Here is a 23,561-nt window from a genome sequence, read left to right as displayed (position 1 = left end):
CATGCACTTGAGGATTTTAAGGCAAAATACAACTCATGCAACACTTACTATTTTATGTTTAAAATTTAGAACTGCTTTGAAAAGTCCAGCCAGAATATTTTTTAAACTTGTAAAGATTACTGTTAATCTTTCAAATTTCAATGCTGAAGTTATCTTTTTAGGAACTGTAAATATCTGTGAAACACCTTTTTGCATAAAATGACAGAATTTGTTGAAGTCATACTTAAATGAATTTGCTTTTTATTTCTTTTCAAGAATGCACCACATTGACACTCTAACTCTTGGGATTTCTCAAAACATTTCTTTTTGCATCTAACTCTAGTCCACCTCAATCCCAATAGTATCTTAAATAGGAGCAGGATTATGTCATTTCAGAAGACGTTTGAAAATCCAGAATTGATGCCTATTATTACTGAATTTAGACCACAATAACTCATTTTTGCAGGGTACTGAACTAACCCTCTTAAGAATACAATTTTCCATTACTCAAGAGTATTGTAAATGCAGGTGAACACAATGGGAAGAAATGACGATGTCTGACTCAGTTCAGAAGGCTGAATTATTTCATTATTATAAATGTGAAAAACATTAATATGCTTTATAAATGGAGGATACTAAAGCTACATCCTAGTTTCTCTGACTCTAACACAGCTCGTGCCCCTCTCTGAGAGCCCAGCCCCAGGTGGGTTGGATTTGCCATCAGGCTCAAACAATCCTCACCAGAATCCAATCAAGCACTCATCCCAGGTAACCAATTCTCCAAACACATTCCACATGGGAAAAACAAGGAGCAGAAATAGAAATTGTTTTCTCTTTCATTTCTCTCTGTGCACCTCTGTGAAAAATCCTGGGAGGGAGAGAAATGTGCTTGCCACACAAGAGGAATCTAAGTTGGAACTTTGACATTTGGATTTACAAGAGCCCAGAAATATTTCAGGGCTTTCACTCAGGTCTGAGTGTGAGAGAGCAGCTGCAGGATGGATGCCTGGTGCTGTGGAGCTCACAAGGCAGGTTTTGAGCAGGTGTAAAAAACCACAGCTCTTCTGAGACATAATTTTCAGTGAAACTACGGCAGCTGAGCTCCTCATGTCAGGCTTAAATCAATCTCCATCATTTACTGGGTGGTTTAGGTTCCTCTGGGGCAGCTGGTACCCTTGGGTGAGATCCCACCTGCACAGTGGCCTCCAGCCCTGGGGTCCCAGCACAGGAGGGACACGGACCTGTCAGAGCAAATTCAGAGGAGGCACCAAGATGACCACAGGGATGGAGCAGCTCTGCTGTGAGGAAAGGTTCAGAGAATTTGTTTTTTTCAGCCTGCAAAAGAGAAGCTGAGGGGTGACCTCATTGTGGCCTTCCAGTACCTGAAGGGAACCTGGTACAAAGATGGAGAGAAACTATTGACAAGGGTCTGGAATGACAGGACAAAGGAAACGGCCTCACACTGAAAGAAAGCAGGCTTTGATTGGCTCTTAGGAAGAAAATCTTCCCTTTGAGGGTGGTGAGGCCCTGGCACAGGTTGCCTAGAGAAGCTGTGGCTGCCCCATCCCTGGAAATCCCAAGGCCAGGGTGGATGGGGCTTGGAGCAACCTGGGAGTGCCCCTGTCCATGACAGGGGGTGTGATGGGAAGAGCTGTAACAGCCCCTCCAAGTCAAACCATTCTGTGATTCCATGATTTTGACATCCTGATGGTCCTCAGAAGGAACTCCTATAGAGGAGAGCACAAAGCCTGTCACTGACTGCAGTGATCCACAGAAAGCAGGGTTTCCACACCATGACAAACATCAGAACACATCCTTCTCCAGCCTCGTGTCTCCCATGGGTGTCCTGCTCCACACAGTCAGCCCTAAAACTCCTGGCCACACAGTCCCCAACAGCAGCATCATCCCCTGTGTGCACTTCAACCAGTCCCAGCTAACATTGCACAGAAAGAAGGTACAGCCAGAATGTCTCTTCTCTCACCAAGCTACCCAGCAGCAGGTCAACATAATAGAGCAATAGCAGATCAATACAGGGTTTTGAGCTGATTTCTAAAAAGCAAAAGCAGAACTGTAAAAATGGACTTGTTTCCTGCTTTCCAGTGTAACACCACTTTCCCTACATCACGTTCAAATACTATCTTGCCCTTTCAGCCAGCTCCTACTCGAGCTGATCACAGCAAAATGAACAGCTCTAGTGACCTTATTTGCCATATGTCAATTCAGCTGAATTAAATTTTTGTATAAAACTATGCAGCTCAGATGAGGGGCCCGTTCAATAGTTCTTGGGAAGGCAAAAAGCTCTGCTAAGAAGGACACAGCACTTCCAGAAACTAGCAAAAATTGGAGAAACTCAGAGAAGCTCATCACACCAATGAACAGTGTGAGACTTGACAAACCCATGTTAAATGGAGGAACTGTGGCAGCACATTCAGCTCATTGCTTCCCTTCAGAACAGACATTCTAGAATTTTTTTTTCTTATCTTTAACTAGGGTTTGATTGAAACTCAACCAAGCCCATTCACTCACCCACGGCTTCACAACACAGTAGTTGTGTTTGAGAAGCACAAGTGGTTTTGTGCAGGGTTTGTGGAGGAGGAATTATTTTTAGACATATCCTGATGCATCATTGTGTTTATGTAGAAAATTTAAAAACAGTTGGTTAGAGAAAATTTGATTTCTCTGTTAGCACATGAGTGAGAGCTGACTCATATTTTTATTATCTGAGTGGGTCTCATCTACTGGAACTACTGTTTTCAGTAGTTCTATCTAGTACTTCTCACATCATCAGTTCTTCCTCTGCATGTCTCTCCCACACATACTTAAACTTTTGAGTATCAAGAATAAGGGAAGTGAAAATACCCTATTCATTTCAGGATGCAAAATAAACCCCTGTTTTGGGGTTAAAATCAGAACAGCAATTTCAGGATATAGTTACTAGTCAATTGGCATCTCCCAAATGCTTTGTGCAAAGGTTTTCTGGAAGACCAAAATGAAGCCCAGCAAGCAAAGGCTGCCATAATTTTAACAGGGAGGTCTTTGCTAAGCTATGCCATATAAAGTAAATTATGAGTGATCTTTAAGTTATAGGGTTTTTTTTTTCAGTATGATGTTTTCACATGAAGACTAATACACTTGAGAATTTTGTTGTATCAGACAAGTAATTACAGAATCATAAACCTGGAAGCCATTTGAAGACAATTTATAATGCACACTCCTATCCTAGGATCAGCCCTAAAATTTTCAGTTCTACAAAATCTTTATCCAGCCACTCATGTTCACTGATAGAAATGACACTCATTTCCTAGGCAGTCTGGTCCCAGTGATTCAGATTCTTACTATTAGTTTCTTTTTCTAATGTCTATTTAAACCCAGTCCTTCTTCTAGACCCCTCTGGCATAAGCACCAGAGTTTTGCTTCTCTCATTGAGACTGACTACTATGGTAAAACAAAATTTCAAGTAAGAGGAAACATTTCCAGACTGTTTTCCAGAAAACAAACCCAGTGTTTGAGATTGCAAAACACGAGGCCTTCTTAATGTGGTTTTTGTTTTTGTTTTTTAAATATTTGCATGCATGCCTTTTCTCACTGATTTTAGTCAAAATCATTATGAAAAAAAAAAAAAAAAAAGTTGGTTTTGTTGGTGTTTCAGAAATGGAGTCCCAATCTCATTATGCAATGAATCAGAAAATGCAAACTACTCTCAGGGGACTGAAATGCTGCTTTCTGGACCAGAATGGTTTCAGAAAAGCTTAACATTAAGGTTTTTGTCTGAACCAAACTATGTGAGGCTCTCCCATCTCTTGTTAGTAGCCTGGTTTTTCACCTCCAGAGACTTCAGTTTAAATTCTGGTTTAGGTCACAGTGAGAATGGGAGTTTGGTGGTTTGCATCCTAGTGGACTTCTGTCAACAGTGAAAAACCACCATACAGTCCTGCACAAGCAGAAAGTTCTGCTTAAGAGAGAGCCTGGACTGGGACATCAGAGGTCCTTACAAGTCAGGACAGAAGGGAAATGCCACAGCTGCATGGAGAACTGGGAACAGCACCTGACACAAACAAGTCCAGGGACAAGCACTATAAATTTGCTGCTGGCTTAAACTGAGACATATTTATCATTTGTGCAAACTCAATGAGTTTGTCAAACAAAAACTTCACCTATTATTAAAACAAGAAGTCTGATGAGAACCTCATCCTGAGCAATGGTGACAAGGAAAGCAGTCTCAGGCACTGCACTTTAAATTAAATGGCTTGGAATGTGCTTTACCATCATCCCCTCAGAAAATAGCTGCTAGAGAAATGATCTGTTGCACAAAAAAATTTCAATATGAAGGACCCTTGATCTCAAGGGAAATACAAAAAATAAGGGAAATAACATAAAATTGTGGATTGCAGATCAGAGTATGGATTTTACATTTACCGTGCTTAAAAAAATGAGGCTAAAGTGAAATAAAAAACTGCAAATAATATCTTCCTTGCCTTTTACTCCAGTTGCCCATTTCTCCTTCAGTCAGATACACAAGAAAGACAAAAGTCCTTCTCAGCAAACACACAGACACAAAAAGAAGCAGGAGCACTCTTGTTAAAGGCAGATGCCAAGCACAAGCTTCCCAGCTCAGGTGTTCCAAAGCTGCAGATGGCAAGTGAAGCAGCTCACTGTCCTGTAACCCAAAGCACTAAGAGGATTTCCCACCAACTTTCAAAAAAAGTTCACAAGTGCTTTTGGACTAGAGATGATAAGTTTCTTTTCCCCATAGGAGTAACTGAGGAAAAACCAAATGGAAATGAACAGCTTTTTGCTGTGAGTGTGGACTTCAGGTACTGGCAGAAGGCTGTGAATTCAATCACCTGTGCTGGACTTTGCAGCTTTTATGAAATAAAACTAGAACAATTGTGCTTTTTTTTTCCTCCTTTTTTTTCTCCCCACCACAGTTGCACTAGATGTTTATACTCCCAATAGCAGGGGATTGGAACGATATGATCTTTAAGGCCTAACCATTCTATGATTCTGTGATTTAGAGGACAATATAAATAAGTAAAAAAATTGTTTTATTGAGTTTCTGGTGTGCCTAAAGGAAGACTGGAGTCATGTAAAAAGTCACATGCATCTCAGAAGAAGCCATGAAGAGGGAAGCTAGAGTGACCCACATCATCTTTTAATCCAAATTATCGAAAACATGAAAGCAACCCTTATGAGAACTATGGCATTGATTTTATAACTCATTTGCAAAAATGAAATCAAAGTATCTATTTTTTCTGATGCTATGACAGCTCTAGCTATAGGTTATTTTCTGAAGAATTCAAGTTCAAATTACATTCCACCTTGATAACAGCTTTCTCATACAGTGAAACCTACTGCATAGTACAGTAACCCTAACAAGCATGTTCTTAAAATAATTTTATCTACTGTTTAAATTTCACATTATTGACATCCACAGCCCATAGCAGAATGTCAGCTGTGGGACTGGATCAAAATGCAATTCTGCAGTCCCTTATGAATGGGACCATAGATATTCAGCACCTATCAGCTGAGGAGAGGCAAAAGACTGATGGATTCATGCAAACATTGAAATAAAAATTAACATAACTTGAACAAGAGTTAAAAAACACACATTTAGTCTATTCTAAAATGGAAACACAAGAAAGCAGACCTTGGTAAACAAGAGAAATGTCCTTAAAATGAAAGGCTCATGAAAGCCTCTTCACAGCAAAAGTGAAGGTTCTAGACATTTCAAGTTCCATGTTAGCTAAAGTCCACATCAAGGATCAGCTCGATGCATTTGGAGCCAATGATCACAATCCCATTAATTCCTGTATCAGCTGTGTGCACCATTTAAGAGCCTGAACCTAATCAGGCCTCAAGCCTTCAAGGAGAGGATTGACCCCAGTTCTGAGCTCCTGCTTCATAACCTCACTTACAGCATTTATTTTTGAATGAAAAGTAATATAAGCCTCGATTCTTTTGAAGCATTCAATTCCTCATGGTGACTTTTTCTGCTAGAATGTAAATGACCAGATGGGATTTCTGCACCAAATGCCACATGAGACAACAGCAGATAGAAAACTTACCATGCACTTTTGTGCTATTGCTGATGCCTTGCTGTGCTGCCATTTTCAGCTTGGAAGTAGACATTTCAGGAACTGCAAAATGTTCTTGAGCTTCCAGGACCTGCAACAATGTGTAACATGTAATATTTGAATCAGCATGGTAATCTTCTATTTGGAGCCCAATAAAGTCAAACTTACAAGAACAGCCCGCTTCCAAATACAATACAAATGTGGATTTAATGATTTAATGCAATGATCAGATAATAAGATCAAAAACATGGAGGAAATGCTTTCTTCCAAAACACATAATTAAATTTTAGACCTCACTGATACAGCAGGCTTTGGGATTGAGATAGAAAATCCCATCAGAGAAGTGCAATGACAATGCATATGTCAGTAGCTATAACAAACAGGAGTGCAGACTGCATCTCTGACTGGGAGAAGCACCAGGAGAAGTATTCAAAGTAAAATACAAAATTTCAAGGGGATTCCTGTGCAGAGACATGTTCTTTTCCCCCCTGTCCTGTTCAGGAGCAAGTCAACAATCATAAAGACAGCACATTGTAGTATGGAAACAGTTGCATAAAACTGCCACCTCCCTCCTTTCTTAGCAATTATGGAAGTGCTAAGCTTTTTGCCTCCAGACCGTAGCTGTCACCTGAGGAAGGGTCATTGCAAGTGACAAGCTTTGTCTTCGAGCAAGGAAGGGTTATGGCAAAGATTACAATTAGCCCCATCACTACTGGCTGTACACATCAGGAGAATTGCCTTTTTTATAAAACAAAACTAATTGGTTTGGTTTTTCTCCCCCTTGCTTATCAGTCACACCTGCAGCTGGAATCAGTAGGGACAGATGGGATTGTCACTACTTGGGGCTCCCCCAGGAGCTGGCATGAATAAGTTACACACTGTAGTCACTGATTCCTGCCTGCAGGGCACATTTATTGCACGTTATTTACAGAATTCTGCAAAGGCAAGAGAAGTTTGGGTGTGCACACGAATTCACTCAGATAAATACACCACGCTACTTCTTTAAACCAACTTTACTACTACATTTACTCCCTGGGCCATTCCACAGAATCACAGATCCATTCAGGCTGGAAAAGACCTCCAAGGTCAGGCTGTGACAGATCCCCACGTCGCCACCCAGACCAGAGCACTGAGTGCCATGTCCAGTTGTTCCTTGGATACCTCCAGGGATGGGGACTCTACCGTCTCCCTGCATAGTCCCTGCCAATTCCTGACCACCCTTTTGGTGAAGAAATTCCTCCTGATGTCCAGCCTGAACCTCCCCTGGCACAGCTTGAAGTCCTTTCCTCTCGTCCTGTCCTTGTTCCCTGAGAAAAGAGCCTGACACCCCTGGCTGCACCCTCCTGCCAGGGAGCTGTGGAGAGCCAGAAGGGCCTCCTGAGACTCTTTCTTCACACTGAGCCCCACCAGCTCCCTGAACTGCTCCACATAGGACTGATTATCAAGACCCTTTACTATATTCCTAATGGGACATCACAGCTCTTTCAGAGTCAATGAGAAAAATCTATAAAATGTAACTCCACATAGACTATTTCAGTGCAGATTGGATCCTGAAGTGTCAGATCAAACAAACAATTAAGATTCTGTAGGCTTTACTCTCAATTATAGAATGACTGAATTAGCTGGATGAGGAAGAATCAGAGCATTATGAGACTTGTGTTTGTCTTTCTGCAATTACAGGGGAGAATTTAGATGAAACCATTCTGCTGTCTGTGGCTTTAATGAAGACCACTTGCCTCGCCTAATCAAAAAAACAAAAAGTATATAGTTGAGGTCCAAAAATATCTTGGTTTAATGACGCACACAGGCAGAAGTTTCTAAGTGAGCAAACTTCCTTGCTGCACAGCCTCAGTGCACCTGTGCAACAGCTGGGTTTAATCTGTCAAGGACTGTATTTTAGGAGCCATTGCCGGGTTTTAGGCTGGAAACTGAATAGTGCCCCACCCAGCCATGCTCCAGTCCACAAACTTTTAACATTTCGGTCAGGGGATAAAAATTGTATTCTGTGGGTTAAAGAAATCCAGGGATGATCTATGTGTTGTTGGGTGTTTAAAGAGAAGAAAAGAAAGAAAAAAAAAAAAAGAGCAGTTTAGCTTACAAGAAAACAACCTAATCACCTGGTCTGGTGCAGCAAACAGCACACCTTGAGTTACCAATAAACATGATTGATACTTGTGCTATGTTCATTACAGGACAGTATGGACAAACAGGATTCTGATCAACACCAGCTAAGTTTATCATTTTCACAGTTTCATTAGAAATAGGATCTGCACTTCTTTCATATCTTGCAGCAGTTACATGTATTCATAGTCTGCACCAACAAACACAAAGATCAAATATTCTGCCCAAAGGCCACGCACAAATAACTATCAGCCAAACGACAGCAGGGTAAATAAACAAGGCTATAAAGCCTACAGGCTTTCCCAGCAGTGATTTAGGAGACCTATCTTTGGACCCTTTTTTCTTCCTCCCCCTCCAATCATGGGTAAGATCTTGATACCACTGACCTAAGTGGAGCCAGGTTTTTAACCATTAGCCTTGCCATACACACCCATCTGCTAAACAGATGGTATGAGATCAGGGTATGATCTCATACCTTCTCAGGCACAATATCAAACCCCAAAGCATCTAGAGCAAGGGATCTGCATGTGACAAGACCATCTAACACCACTGCTTCATAATGAAGATGAGCAGAGCTCTCTTTTCCAAGCTTGCACAAGGCAGGTTTTTCATAAACTACCATAACAATATTGATTGGCCTGCTTTGTAAGATCTGACACTGCAGGGTACTATTCCTAAGGCTGGATACACTCCTTTATACACTGCCCCTTCTCCCTTCTATTTTTGAAGCTACTCTTTGCATTGAAGATTGCTGGACTGAAAAGTGAAACATATAATAAAATTAACCCAAGTTATTACTGAAAAAATAAACCCTCCTTAAAACTGTGATTAAACTGTCAATTTATGACCATGTGGAAAAGTTATTCCACCAACATTCAATCCAGTCTACTGATGCTTCCTACCAAGTCAGAAGTTAATACAGCATCTCAGTGCTATTTGGCAATGTTCTGTTCTAAAAATCAAAAAATCATTTAGGCTGGAGAAGATCTCTAAAAACATCAAGACCAATTGTTAACCAAACACTGCCAAGGCCACCACAAAACCATGACCCCAAGTGCCACATCCATGACTTTTAAATATGTCCAGGGATAATGACCTTACCATTCTCTAGCCAGCCTTTTCCAATGCTTGAAAATCCTTCCTACGAAGAAATTTTCCTCCATGGCGAACTGAACCTCCCTGGGCAGAGCTTGAGGAAATTTCCCCATGTCCTGTCTCCAGTTATTTGGGAGAACAGACCAATCCTAATCTTGTGGCAAGCACATTTCTCTCCCTCTCAGGATTTTTCACAGAGGTGCACAGAGAGAAATGAAAGAGAAAACAATTTCTGCTTCTGCTCCTCGTTCTTCCCATGTGGAATGTGCTTGGAGAATCGGTTAGCTGGGGTGAGTGCTTGATTGGATTCAGGTGAAGCTTGTTTGAGCCTGATGGCCAATCCAACCCACCTGGGGCTGGGCTCTCAGAGAGGGTCACGAGTTGTGGGAGAGTTAGAGTCAGAGAAAGTAGTATGTAGTTTTAGTATCCTCCTTTTATATAGTATATTAATGTATTTTAGCATAGTTATACTAAATAAATAATTCAGCCTTCTGAATTGAGTCAGACATCGGCATTTCTTCCCATTGGGTTCGCCTGCATTTACAATATAATCTGGCTGTCCCCTCCTGGCAGGAGCTGTGCAGAGCCAGAAGGGTCCCCCTGAGCCTCCTTTTCTCCAGGCTGAGCCCCCCCAGCCCCTTCCCCAGCTCCGTTCCCTTCTCTGGACACGCTCCAGCCCCTCAAGCTCTTCCTTGCAGCGGGGAGCCCAGACCTGCCCATGAGATTTGCACTGTGCCAGCAGTGCCATCACAGGGACACCTTCCCTTTCCATCAGCTGCAGACTGACATCCTCTCCTCTGTGGCCCACCCCAGACAAAAGGAAGTTCCTCCTCTCGGGGGGCTGATGAAAACTTATTCCACAAGCCATGACATTCCATTGCTCAGACATCCATCAGGGGCTGGGACCCTGGATTGTGTTCCTTGTTTTGGGGCCTAGTTACATGTGACCTCAAGTGCCATTGTAACCACAGAAATTAAGAATCCTCCTGAGTCCAGTGACCAGTACCAAGCTCTGGGAGAAGCTCTGCTTCAGATCAAAAAGGTTGAATGAAGTGTGAACACCTGCTTTTCATTTTAATGAGTGAGAGACAGCAACTAGCTGCAGCTGACCTGAAGCAAATGTTTTTTCTGTAAGTTTTGCTGAACTGGAAAATCAACTTTTCACAAAGCCCCTAATCAACACAGGGTTTCATGTTAAATACAGATGGATAAACTCCTCCACTGTATATTGCATTTTTGTCCTTAGAAATACTATTATTTTCTTCCTCAGTTTCAATTTTTCTCAGGAATGAGCTTTGCTTACACTAACTTAAAAGTTTGAGCTTAGACGCTTAGAGGTGCAAAATGAGATTCCTAATCCCCTAGTTCAATCACTCCATGGAAATTAGAAACCCTTCTCCTTTTAAAGATTTATCCATGAGTTTCAGTTAATGAAGCACAATAGAAGGATCTCAGCCTGCACAGAATTTAGAAGGAAATGCAATTTACCAGACACATGCATTAAAAATTAAAAAATAAGCAAACCCCCAACCTTTTCCCCAATTAAACCAGCACATTTCTGAGTTTTTGAGGCTGTGGGGTGAGAAGACAATGCTGAATTCCCATGGTTAAGAAAACATGTACACAAATTACATCTTGAAACATACAACTTGTGGTATTATTTGGAGGAGGAAAGTTTGACCACAATAGAATGTGAAGAGGCTCTTTCTGTCAGTGACAAGCCCTGTCACATGTCTTTACCCTGGAAAGAAAGGAATGCCAGCACACCGAGTCACTTCTGTATCTCCTGTCACCATATTTTTCTTTCCCATGCTCATCTTGGCCAGCTGTGACATTGTCCCAGCTCATCTTTATTTGAACAGCTTGATGGTATTCTGGAGCAGCAAGGCAGCCCTGCCAGGCAATTCCCATCCTCATCCACAGCTCTTGCTGCTCTTGGCCATATTTCACCACATCAATTTACAGGGATAGACAGATAGCTGCCTGTCTTACAGACAGACAGCCGGTGGATGGGAGAGCTCTGAAAGTAAACTCAGTCTCTGTACTACATTTGTTAGTGGTTTGGTTCTTTTCAAGGGCTTCAAAGCAAAAATTATCACATTTTCTTACAAGATTTCCTTAACAAGAAGCTCTGAAGAAATTCCTTTTGCACAAATTCCCAAGATGCAGTTTCAACACAGCTTTATGCAAATCTCATTTTTAAATGGCAGCTCTGATTCTTCCACCCACCTTTGCTTTCATGAAGCAACTAGAGATTTTGACAACTGACATTGGGGGGCTCACCATATGTCAATTGTGACTCTATATTACCATGCTATTTTTTTTTCTCAAATATTTATCTTAACAATACCCCTGAATGGTTAAGAAGTGTTTTGAATTTCCCAGCTGTAAAATAGGAATTAGGAAACCTTCCCCGACAAGCCCACAATAAAAGGCAAAGTCTGAACATAAGCATCTAATGTCCTCAAGGTGAAATTTGGACTTGAAATCTGAGCACAACTTTCTCAAACATATCGTCTCGACAAAACACTTTCCAGTAAAACCAATAAATAAGTAATATAGGTTACAATTAAGTAATGTAAGTATCAGTATTAATTATTAAGTAATATTTAGGTTTTCCCACTATAGTTGCACAAGACTGAAAACTTTCTGACACCTCAGAAAAAGAGGTTTTATTCTTATCTCATGGAAAAACCTGTTTGGGAGCTACATACTAGGAGGAGCCTTAAGGTCTAAAATCCTTTAAGGAATCTGAACACACCAAAACTATGCTTCCTATATTGAGTTCAATCTCAAACCCAACTGACTTTATTTTCAGCATCTGAAGAAAATGTATTCAAATTTCTGCAGTTTTATCTTAACAGAAGACATTGGATCTACTTGGGTTGAATAACTGTGATGGGACAAGAATTGCATTGACCTGAAGAATGAAAAAAACAACAAGGCTGCACTGCCCAGAAGATACAGGCACTGTAGGAATGGAGCCATAAGTGATAGATTCTCCGGCCACAGGCAGGTGTAATAGCACATGTTACTGATCCAAAGCTCCCACCATGAGGATGCTCCTTCTCAAGAAAGGAGCCAGAACTCCGGTAGAAAATTACTCCCAGATTATTTGCATCTACTCAGGAAATCGCATTCAGTACACAAAAATCTTGTTTTGCATTGAGAAAAGCAGATCACTTTGGCCAAGGCCTCCCTTGCCAGAAGTGACAACCCTGTGTCCCTCAGCTCCATTCCTTGCTCTCAGCTCTCCAGCCCCTTGTTGTGCTGTATGTCCAGTCATGGCAGAGGTGTGCTGCCAACCACCAGCCCATATCTCTGTAATTCCTGTGCAGTGGCTCAGAACTCCAGGCCTCTCTACAGCACTGAGCCTTCAATAAAACAAATTGTTTGTTTCTTTCCGACCACAAGAAGACGTCTGGTTTCATCATTTTCTTTGGCTACGTGGTCTGACTAAAAACATGCTATAGGGCTAGGATCTCCATGCAGCCCTCTCTGGAGATAAAGTCATACAGTTGCAGTTTACAGTTCTGACTGACAAAGCAAAATAATTCAAAAGTGCTTTAGAGGCCATGGCACTCACCAAGCAAGCCTCCTTTGTGGCCTCACTTATACACTGAACTCCCCCACGAGCACGCAGATGAAGATACTCAATAAAGGGTTTGAAGGATGGCAAGAGAAAGAGTTTCCAGGGACCTGTAGTGCACGACATAGGAGCACTTGAGCCAGCATGGGAATGGCATGCCACCCAGCTGGCACAGCATGTGGCATCCATTCAGCCTCTCCAGAGCACCCAAACCTCCTTGGCTCACCCTAGGCTGCACTGCAGATTAGGCTTTCCCAAGGCAGAATGATCTGCCTCACTACTCTGACAGCAGCTTGGGCACAGAAAGAGAAATTACAATGTTTGGAAACATTATTTTCCAAGTTTATGCTCTTCCTGGTTGCTGGAAGAGCTACCCTGAATCCTCCTTGCTCTTCATGCTTTGCTCACTAATGCTGCTGCCTTTGTCTCCACAGTCCCCAGCTCCCTGGCACATCTCCTGCTGTAAAACAGAGCCCACCAGCAGAAATTTGTGATAAGCCTCAGCGTGGGTCCAATCCTGCAGTTAACAGAGACAGACAACAACTATACTGAACTGGGACAAATCTGTAAATTTAACTCCCCATCTTTTGTATTATCTAGCAGTATGTCAGAAGACCATAACACAGTCTGAAAGAGGGTAAGACAATGTGGTTTCCTGAGACTGGGAGGGACTGGAGCCAGTGACCCAGGAGGTCTCATCCCTTCCCATGCTCTTCTTTTCTTTCCATGCTCTCTTCTTGCTGCTACACATCTAAATTTAGGCTGTAAACTAATTTTAACTGTAAGGGGCATGGGGCTGACTCTTTTGAGTGTCTGACACATTGTAAGAGCAGGGTAACTAAAACACAAATGCTTATGTAAATCCATCTTTGATTTTGCAATCAATTTAGTTCAGTAATTTGTTGCAGGGATTGGCTGAAGTACCATGCCAGAATTTTTACAGCCTCTCTGCCATAAAACTGACAAGCATAGGTTTTCTGGTTTTGTTTTTACTTCCTTTCAAGTGTAATAACTTCCCTTTTCATAAAATGCCAACATATTCTTTTAAAACTGTCAGGCTGCCATCAACCTGGTCATGATCCAGTGCCAGGCCATAGCCAGACAAGATGAGTTACAAGGTAATCTTTTCTCTGCCAGACAATACAAAGATATTGGCACCTTTTCTCACTGCTGCAAATCAGCTCAAAAGGCCACAGAAATCAGAAACTCAAGAAGGACTTCTTCCGCTTTTTGGGGTTTGCCTTGCAAGGAAAGTGGTGTTCTGCAAGGAATCTTATGTTTTCATTAATAGCATGCTGGTTTCTTCCCTTTATCCAAGACTTCTCCTCCACACAAGTCCTGGATATAATTTTAATGAAATTGAGGGTACCCTCCCCCTCTCCAAGTTATACACTGGATTCCTGAAGACTGGTTTCAAGGAAATGCTACTCCCAAGACAAAATACAAAGCAGCTGCACAGCTTTGGCAGAGGAGACTGCATAAATGCCACCAAAAAGTGAATCACTACCTCAGCCTAACTGGAAGTGTATCAATATTCCTGCTCAGGAAGGTCATGCAGTAGTGGAGACCATCCCTAATATGTAGAAAAAATAGTACAAACGGCCACAGAACCAGAGGACAGACCCCATTTTTTCATGTAGCTGACATGGAAATTGAGGTTTTTCAAAGCTTCTCAGCCAGTAAATTACTACATGAGCATGGTCAGAGTTTTAAGAGAGATCTATAAAGCAGTGGTATTTGCATGTGACTTCAAGACTACACCTACATTCTTTGCTGCTATAATCCTTCCAAATTTGCTTTTAAATGATTTGAGATGTATGTGGATGGTACCAAACTTCCACCTCCTTTCTCCATCTCTTGCTTGGGTATTCAAAGGAGGGCATGCCAGACTCTTAATTTAATAGCTCTGTAATGCCATCAAGAGTAGTGATGAAAACAAATGTCTCCACGTGGGACTTGCAGGGATAAATGCAGAACCATCAGGTTTGCACATGCAGAGACCAGGTAGGGATTGTAAGAAGATCCAGTTAGTGCTTCTGGGATAATATTCTATTTTTAAAAAACATTTTGAATTGTATGACCATAAAGTATACAGTCAACCTAGAGACATTAGTGCACTGATCCTTCCTCATACCAATCTGTTGTGCAACACAGTACTTCTGTTTTGCCAAGCTGAGAAAAGTTCACCTGGACACTGACAGGAGTCAAGCTGGTTTTCATTTTGCCTGCATGGCACCACTGGGAACAGAAATTCCAGGAGTCAAGCCCTGCTTTCAACACAATGTGGACAACCCCCTGTTTCCTACAAGGCAGAACAACATGAAGTTAAAGACAGCATTTTCATCCACAGTAGCAAAATAGTTAAAAGTGCTAAGACGTATCTGAAAACGGAGACATCCACAAACTCTGGCCATGCTTGCAACAATAAAAGTATAAATATTAATTTCTTTCACAGCAGCAAGCATGTAGGGATATATTATCAGGTATTTGCTGATAACGGTTTGTTATGGAGCGATAATGGTATAGAGGAAAGGTGAAATTTTTTCCTAATGACTTTCTCAGAGTAGAAAGCACTGAATTAACTGATCTATTAATGGCATTTATTACTATAATTACTTGGCATTAGAACAAATATCCACGTATGGTACTTGCAAAAAAGCTCATACAATTATAGTATTCATCACACAGATCTTTTTTGAAAACTGTGACTACTTTTGGAATTTAGTCAGCTTTGGGCTCTACACAAACTATTTAGCAACACACAATAGCCATTTATCAGAGAATTCCAGCAAGGTATTATCTTTGGGAAACCTGAATAAGAATTTCCAGCAGCAGGTTACAGGTCCCCAGACTGGGACATAACTCCCGTATTCACAATTCCAGTGTTTGCAGCTTTTGATCCAACACAACTATCATTGGAAAGGTAATGTTTGCAGTCATGTTGGAAATCCCAGCCCTCCTATGCATGCAGTATTAAAGAGATGGTAGCTGAATATCAGACACATCCAATATTGAGGTATGAAGTTTGAGACAGGCACAAAGAAGATGATAGGAAATCTTTCACAATACTTCAGCTCATTCCGGAAGCATGAAAAGAATGATTAAAGAAAATAAAAAAGAAAGGTGACACAGTTCACTGAAAGCTTGGAGTGATTTAGGAGTTTGTCTAGTTCTGCTTAGGAAGCCAAATGAACCACTCACCAAAGGAAAATGATAACCGGTAAGGAAAGGAAATCAGATGAATACACAATTTACACACCGTCTAGATAAGAAATATTTACCTTCAGATAACTTTAAATTCAACTACTGAAATCAAGCATTTCCGGTCTCCAAAACTCTTGTGACTTAGATCAACATCTTTATAGCTCTAATCCATGTACTTGGAGGTGAAAAAAAGAAAAAGAAAAGGAAAACTAAACAGAGCTTGAGGTACCTACACTTCAACTTGATCTCTTACTGGATACACAGCAAGATAAGGTACAGTCAACAAGGAAGTCCTCAGGCAATCTTCTGCCTATAGAATACCCCAAACAAAGTAGCCCTCTTTTTCTTGCTCAGTATATTTCATTTGAAATGTTTAACTAGAAAATGGGATTAGATCAAAAAGAGATTTACAAGGAGAGCTGCACTTCAGCTGCACTCCAAAGCTCAGTGCAAAATATTAGACATGCAAGACATGATGATGGAGAAACACCTTCCACTCTTAAAACGATGTAGTATAATTAGCAACAAATCTACTCAGAAAAGTATTTTAAATATATTTTGGTGGTTAATCAGCACTTTCCTATGTGATTACGTAATGTTATTCTTTACACCAAATCCAGCTTCACCCAGGAGCTGCTTTTGACTTAAAGTGGAGTCTAATAGTATAAAAGCATATTAAAACTGATGAAGTTGAATTTTATATGTGCTTCAAGACATCTTGAAAGAAGTGGCAAAGGTTGTCTTGGTATCGGAACCCAATTTCTTTGCTAATACATGAAAAGCCTTTTGAGGTTTCATTAAAGAGAACCATTTAGTTTGGAAAAAACCCTTATGATTCTTGAGTCCAACCACTGCTCCCAGTCCTTCTCTTCTCCTTCCTCTTGTTTCCTGGAAAGGAACAACATACCACCCTAATACTTACCAGTGGATCATGTGAATCAAATGAAAATGTATCCTCTGGATCTCAGTGGGTCAGGAATCAGCACCAGAATAATTCTCCTCTCAATCTCCACAACAGGTAAATTAACAGACTAATGCCACAGCTCAGGAGAACAAGCCCAGAACAACCACATTTTGCACATTTTGCAACAGCCTGGAGAATTTTGGACAAAGACATGTGGACAGGTGTGAGGCAAAGGGGAGAGGCTGCAGGTGTGTCCTACCAATGAGCTGGACACCCTTTTCTAGGTGAAAACTCATGTACAGGGAGCACTGGCTTGCTGCCAAAGCTCTAATAACATACCAAGACAGTAACTAAGCTAAAAGGCTAATCTCATAAAAGACCAACCTAACTCCTTCTCTTAAGAAAAGGACTCCTTCTTCTTAGGAAAAACCATGTGGTGCTGGGTGTACAGAGAGTGAGCATGATTGTGGGCAAGGATCCAGGTGCTGTATGAGGCTCTTGCCTCAGGGGACTCCCAAATAAAGAGGTCAAGAGAGAAGATACATATTCAGACAGACAGTCAAAAGACAGAAGCAAAAATACCTGCAACAAGCTGTAGACAAAACTGTATTTGTAGGCACTCTTGAGGTGCAAGTTCGAGGAAGATTTTGAAAGAAAACAACATAATGTGATTTTGTATAACTATAAAAGAATCCTCTAATATATGAACAGCAGCAGTAGAAGGGCAGCTCCATAGATACATATGGCAGTGCATAATTCTTAAATGAAAAATAATAAAATAGGTAATGAAATGTAACCAACCTACCTTGAGCACAGGGTGATATTTTTAAATTATCTATATTTGTTTTGATATTTCTGTATTTATATTTACCTACTCTTCTACATTAACATTGAACCAATCTGACTTTAGTTTAGCAGGCAGCACTTTAGTAACACTCAAACTTCAAGTTTCCTCAAAAATGCCTTCAACAGGCAATTTGGATGACAGCCAGGTGTGAAAAGGCACCTTTGACTGAAAAGTACTAAGAAATGGAATGAACTTTGGAATGGAGAATATGTTAAGTTCAGTTATTATGAAAATACAGCAAACATGAAGAGTAGCTGGTGTGCCACGGGGAGAAGTCTTACACAGGATAATTGCCTAATCCACATTTTTTGTGGACTCCTAATTGTAAAATACCGGTGAGTGCCAGTGCTGCAAGTTACATTCACACACCAATTCAAACTTTAACATATTTGCCTTAAAGAAGAAACAGCCCCATGGTAATCTCATAGTCTACCTCAATCCTCCCACCCCAGGTACCCCACAGGTAGCAGAGGATCACTTCCTGCAACAAAAATAGGAGTGGGAAAAGACTAAATACACATAGAAACATTTAGCTAGTACCTTTTTAAAAAGTAGTTTACCTTGGATGTGCATCCCTTTCCCCCTCAATGCTGGACCCACACGGCTGAGCTCACAGCACTACTGCAGTGGCTCTTTCCACTTCAGCTCCAAGGGTAGCTGCACACCTTCAAAGCCATGTTTTGCCCTGGGTTTTTTGCTTCAAAGAGTAATAAAAAGAAAACAAAATTACAAAACCCAAAACAGGACATAGCATTAACACTATCATTTTCCCTCCAGTGGCTGAGCAGGACCAAGGATTAGCTTCTTTGCAGAAATACTCTAGAGGAGAAACAGTGAAATTTTGCTCTTCACAGGAGTTTAAAACATGGCCAGATTTTAGGAATTGTACCAACAGGAGAGGGAAAGTGTTCTCACAACTGTGTGCCTTCCTTGCATTCTTCCCCAGCATTCATGAGACAGAAAAAGTCCAAAGAAAAGTAACTTCCCTGTCTCACCTGGTCATTATTAATTACAGAGTTAATCAAACTGGAAAGGCCACACAAACCCATTTAATTAGAATCTTGGATAGAAATCACTCTTTTTTTTCTTCCACTGTTGCTTTTCCATTCCTTTTAGGCAGGGTGACAGTAATCAGAAAGTCTAATTTTCTGACTGCATGGACAGGCAAAAGCCAGAACTGACTTATTTAACATGGGAAGAATAAAGGTGAGATTTCTGGTGAATGGTAGGAAAAAATGAAACACCTGTCATATTAAGGAGAAAGAAACTCTACTGAGCAGAGTAGCATGACCCCACCTACACAAAGCTTGAATTACAGGACATTTGTTGTAAGAAACAGAAGCATTGAAGAGAACCCAAGCTGGGGTCAGGCAGGGCAGGATGTCACAGCTCTCTCCCCAAGCTGACAACCTTTCCCCAGGGCAAAGACCAGCCCTGCCAAGGAAACTGGGATTTCCCTGGCCAGGCTCCTCTTCCTCCCTTGGCCACAAGACTAGGAGGAAGGCAGCTGTCCTGCTGCTCATCCCACAGGAAGCTTCAGGTTGGTGGAAGAAACTATAATACACATAAAGAGTCAGTGGACAGTGGCAGAGGGATGTGAAGAAAGTCCTTGCCCCTTTTCTGTCCTTCACCTGCAAGAAAAAGAAATTACAACAATGTTGTTGTCATTTGTGCAAGGTGAAAAATCCTTTCTTACCATCCTAAGTCTCTAAATGATCATCTGGAGAAAGCTTCCCCATCACCAGTTCTCAGGTCCTTACAAGGAGCAGCTGGGGAATTTATCACCTCACCCAGGACAGTTCAGGGCTCCTCCTGGATCTCCTGGAGCAGGTCTGGGGGAGGGTGACATGATGCGGGGACTGGAACGTGCCCCTGATGAGGAAAGGCTGAGGGAGCTGGGGCTGCTCAGCCTCCAGAGGAGCCCCAGCTGAGAGGGGACTGCTGCTGCCTTCCCAAGGACTGGGGATGATCCATGAGAAGATGGAAAGGCCAGGCACTGCTTCCCACAAAGAAACTGCACATGCTGTAATTTAACTAATCTTCTTACAAATGAATTGAAACATGTTTTTAAGGCCTAGCTAGTCTTAGGAAGCAATGGCATATATAAGCCACAGCCTTAGTATAGACTACTTGCTTTCCAATGTATTTAGGTACCATTATTAGAAGTGGATGCATACAGCTGAAGGACAGAACAGCTATAATTGAGAGGAAAATTTGGCCTGGTCTCAAAGATCAAGCAAAAATTATAGTTACATCCATATTAAGTAGAAAAAAGCCCCAACCATTAGTTTCCTAGCTTAAATCCCTTGCTGAAAACACACTTTAAAATCTGATACTAAACACTGCAGCCATAGTCCTGATACAAAATACAGTACTACAGATGACACACTAGGAAAAATAAAACAAAATTAACATACCAATGTTTGTGGCTGGACCACTGTACCATTACTGGCATTTTGCTTATGTAGTGATTCCATTGGTGTTTTGCATTACATGGCAAAAACATAGGTTCCCCTTCTAAGAAAAGAATTGCTTAATGTGCCAAATGGTACATCTGGAGAGAAGTACTGCCAGCCTGCAACGATAACAACAAAAACAGATTATTCCAGTGCTTGCTGGCTAGGTTTCTAAATTATGATATTGCTATTAAGAATCATATATTGGTGTATTACTTAAAGCTTTCAGGCTGGAAAGCATCCTTAATCCATTATTTGATGGCTTTTTTTTTCTTTTTTTTTTTTTTGCAAATCCAGCAGCTGCAGGGGAGGTGACTGTGGGTTTGGTGAGATATCATGTATTATTAGTGCTTTGCTTTAGCTTTTAAATTAAATTATTCTGTGACCTTCCACTGTCAAAGACACTGTCAGGCACAAAAATAGTTTGATCTTCAAATGAGTAACTTAAAATGAAGCCTTCTGCTTGATAGTGTGGATTAAGTGTCATGTGGTGTTTAAGTTCCAGCACATGGATAAGGGAAAACAGGCAGAAAGGACCTACTGGATGGCATGTGACCCATTATAATCTGTATTTCCAAAGCTTATTGCACTACTACCATATAAGTTAGCAGGCCCTTACAAACAAGCAGTGACTTTGCTACTCCTCTGGGAGGTTCCTGCACAAATCAAGCTTCTCCTAGAATGGGATTCCTGCAGGAGAGGCCTCAGTGCCCCTTGCCTAACTTGTTGCAGGGCTCTGTGTGGTTGCAAGTCTACAGCTGTGCAACTCAACATGAAAACCTGCAGTGCAGCACACCTCAGCTGAAGCCTTAAATTTAAATTATGCCTCCTTTTCAACAGTATTTTCTTTGTGACAATTTCACTGAAAAAAACCAAAAAAACCCCAAAACCATCCCAAGCATTTTCGATTTCAAAGACTCAAGTTTACACAGAATGATACAAACCATAGCCAGATATGCTGTATTTAACCCCAATAACACAAAATACGACCTCTGCCAGCAGAAGGAACACAGCAGATACTGTTGAAGATGCTACTGCAGTAAAGAACACAACTGATTCAGGGTAGGTGAGAGACATCACCAGCCTCGTCTGTCCAGAAGAGGGGAGGGACATGGAGGTGCCTCAGAGCAAGGCTCTGCTTTGTGACAGCTGTACCAAACCATGGAAGAGCACAAGCAGAGCTGCAGCTGTTTCAGAAGGTGGAGGAGGTCTCTGTTTTTGAGGTTTGTGACAGTCACTGCATTTACAAATAGCCATCCAAAGAATATGGGTGATTTTTTTTTTTCTCCACTAAAGGGGAAAGGTTTTCCAACTGAATACTTTCCTGATTTGGAGGCTCCAGGCATGCTTTTGGGAGCTTATGGAAAGCAGCCTGTCCTATAGATCTTGGAGCAAAAGTTGCTCAAAACATTGTTCTGGAGTTGTTCTCAACCAATCTGACATAGTCTGTGGATAATTTTAAATACTCAGTGGTAAAAAAAAAAAAAAAAAAAAAAAGGTGATTTGAGATAGTTGAAACAGGATACTTAACAGGGCAGTAGAAATGTTTCAGGGATGACACATCAGGGCATGTGGCAATGTAGAAACAACACAGGTGAAATATTTGAAATTCTGTAAAAACCTGTGAGTTATTATTACATTCTGCTTAGAGCTGGAAGGGAGAGAAAAGATGTGGCTTTCAGGGTTCCATCCCTGAAAGCTGCCCTTTATGCTGTAAAACTCACCAGCTAGAACAAAGACTCTGCAGGGTGGGGCTGGGGGCACTGCTGATTTTGAACAGCACATGGATGGCCCCACGTTGCCCAAATCCCATCTGGGGGTATGGGACAGTGCTGCAGATGTCTACTGGGGACTTAAACTATCCAGACTTCAACTAGGTAATTACCACCTTGCACAGTATTGATGAATACTGAAAAACACAATTAAGCCCAAACTGAACTTCTCAAAAGTTCCCCATTCATCCGCTCCCCAACATGGACAAATTGACAATTGTCACAGGAAGCTTCCATGGTCCATTATGTGAAAAATGTAAATAATTTTGACGTTTACCAGTGCTTCCTAAAACTAAAAGCACCTCTCTTAAACTGACCATGCATTTTCAAAGACAGACTTGAAGGTTGCATAGTTTGTTAAACTAACTCACCTGTCCTCCAAATGTATTGACATTTTTCCTCTCACACAGCAGTTCCTTTATTTTCTCAAAGATCAGAATTTTTCCATCCCAGAAGATATTTTTCAGGATTGCTCTTTAGTTCCTTCCTGAAGAAACATGTTTGACAATTGATCCTATCTAAGTTATTTCCTTGTCTGACAGAGAATATTAATGGAAGTTTGAACAACAAATTCAGAGCAGCATGCCGTCACCAAGGGGATGAGGAGTGCCCAGAGTGAGACCCAAGTTATGGAACTTTCCAGCTTTGGAAGGTTGATCTCTACATAGTCTTATATTATTTGTTTACTTTCAGTGCCCAGATTTGTGCTTCATTTTATTGAACAACCAGCCCTGAAGTGGCATTTAACATGCATCTCTTATTTTAGTGTCAGACATCAAATCTACAAGTCTAGCTTGCACAGCATACATCATGAATTTCTGCCTAACTTATATGCAGTGAAAACATTGTTCTTCCTGAAAAAAGTAATGTAAACAAAATGTAATAACAAAAGAACAAAGTTCACAGTGAAAATGGTGTGTCATGGTTTTAGCCTATGATAACACAACAGTTCTTTAATATTTAGCTTTGATAATAACAGCTGAATTAGATACATGCTTCCAGAGACACAGACTGTTCCAAGCCTGGCTGCTTCACAGATGGGGGACGCAGAGATGAAGTGACTGCCTGAAAGTAACACTGGAGGTCTATGGCAAAGTCAAAAACTGATCCAAGAACTCCCAATTCCTCTCCATTGTGTGCACCACAGGGCTACTGTGTCTTTTGGCTAGGGCTATTATTCTGTACCTGTAATAGTGTTTGCCCCCACCTGGCGTTGTTAAAATCACTCTCAGCACCATTAGAAACCAGCAGCTCTCACCTCCAACAACCCCCACGTTTGGTCTCACAAGTCCTAACCTCCCTCAAAGCTGGGGGAAAAGTCCAGGAGCATGTCCCAGACACACAGCACTGACATCCCATCCTACAGACACAACCCCACAGACCTCCCACCTCCTCCAGCCCTCTGAACAACCTGCCCCACAATTTATTTGCCAAAGCTGCAAATCTGGCAGCATGGTGTGCAAAGTCTCACCCAGCCATGAGCGCCTAGAAGGGAGCTCTGCCAGGAACCCATTTCATAT

The 23,561-nt window shown here is 41.4% G+C and overlaps 1 protein-coding gene across 50 annotated transcripts in view; it reads right to left on the bottom strand.

Moving 5' to 3' along the window:
- Positions 1-23,561, bottom strand: part of ATXN10 (ataxin 10) — a 215,073-nt gene that overhangs the window by 102,968 nt on the left and 88,544 nt on the right. For 39 of the 50 annotated variants that reach the window (XM_085570120.1, XM_085570121.1, XM_085570122.1 and 36 more), the window contains 3 exons: positions 22,413-22,528; positions 20,231-20,388; positions 6,045-19,444 (listed from right to left, as the gene is read on the bottom strand). The gene's annotated coding sequence lies outside the window, so the exon portion shown is untranslated. Of the gene's footprint in view, positions 1-6,044; positions 19,445-19,509; positions 19,686-20,230; positions 20,389-22,412; positions 22,529-23,561 lie in introns of all 50 variants that reach the window. The other 11 variants (XM_085570097.1, XM_085570100.1, XM_085570119.1 and 8 more) reach the window with 11 other exon arrangements.

This window comes from Lonchura striata, chromosome 1A (genome assembly GCF_050655825.1).
Source record: "Lonchura striata isolate lonStrDom1 chromosome 1A, ASM5065582v1, whole genome shotgun sequence".
Taxonomy (NCBI): Eukaryota; Metazoa; Chordata; class Aves; order Passeriformes; family Estrildidae; genus Lonchura; species Lonchura striata.
The sequence above is the reverse complement of the archived record's forward strand: the minus strand, read 5'-3'. Positions and strand labels throughout refer to the sequence as shown.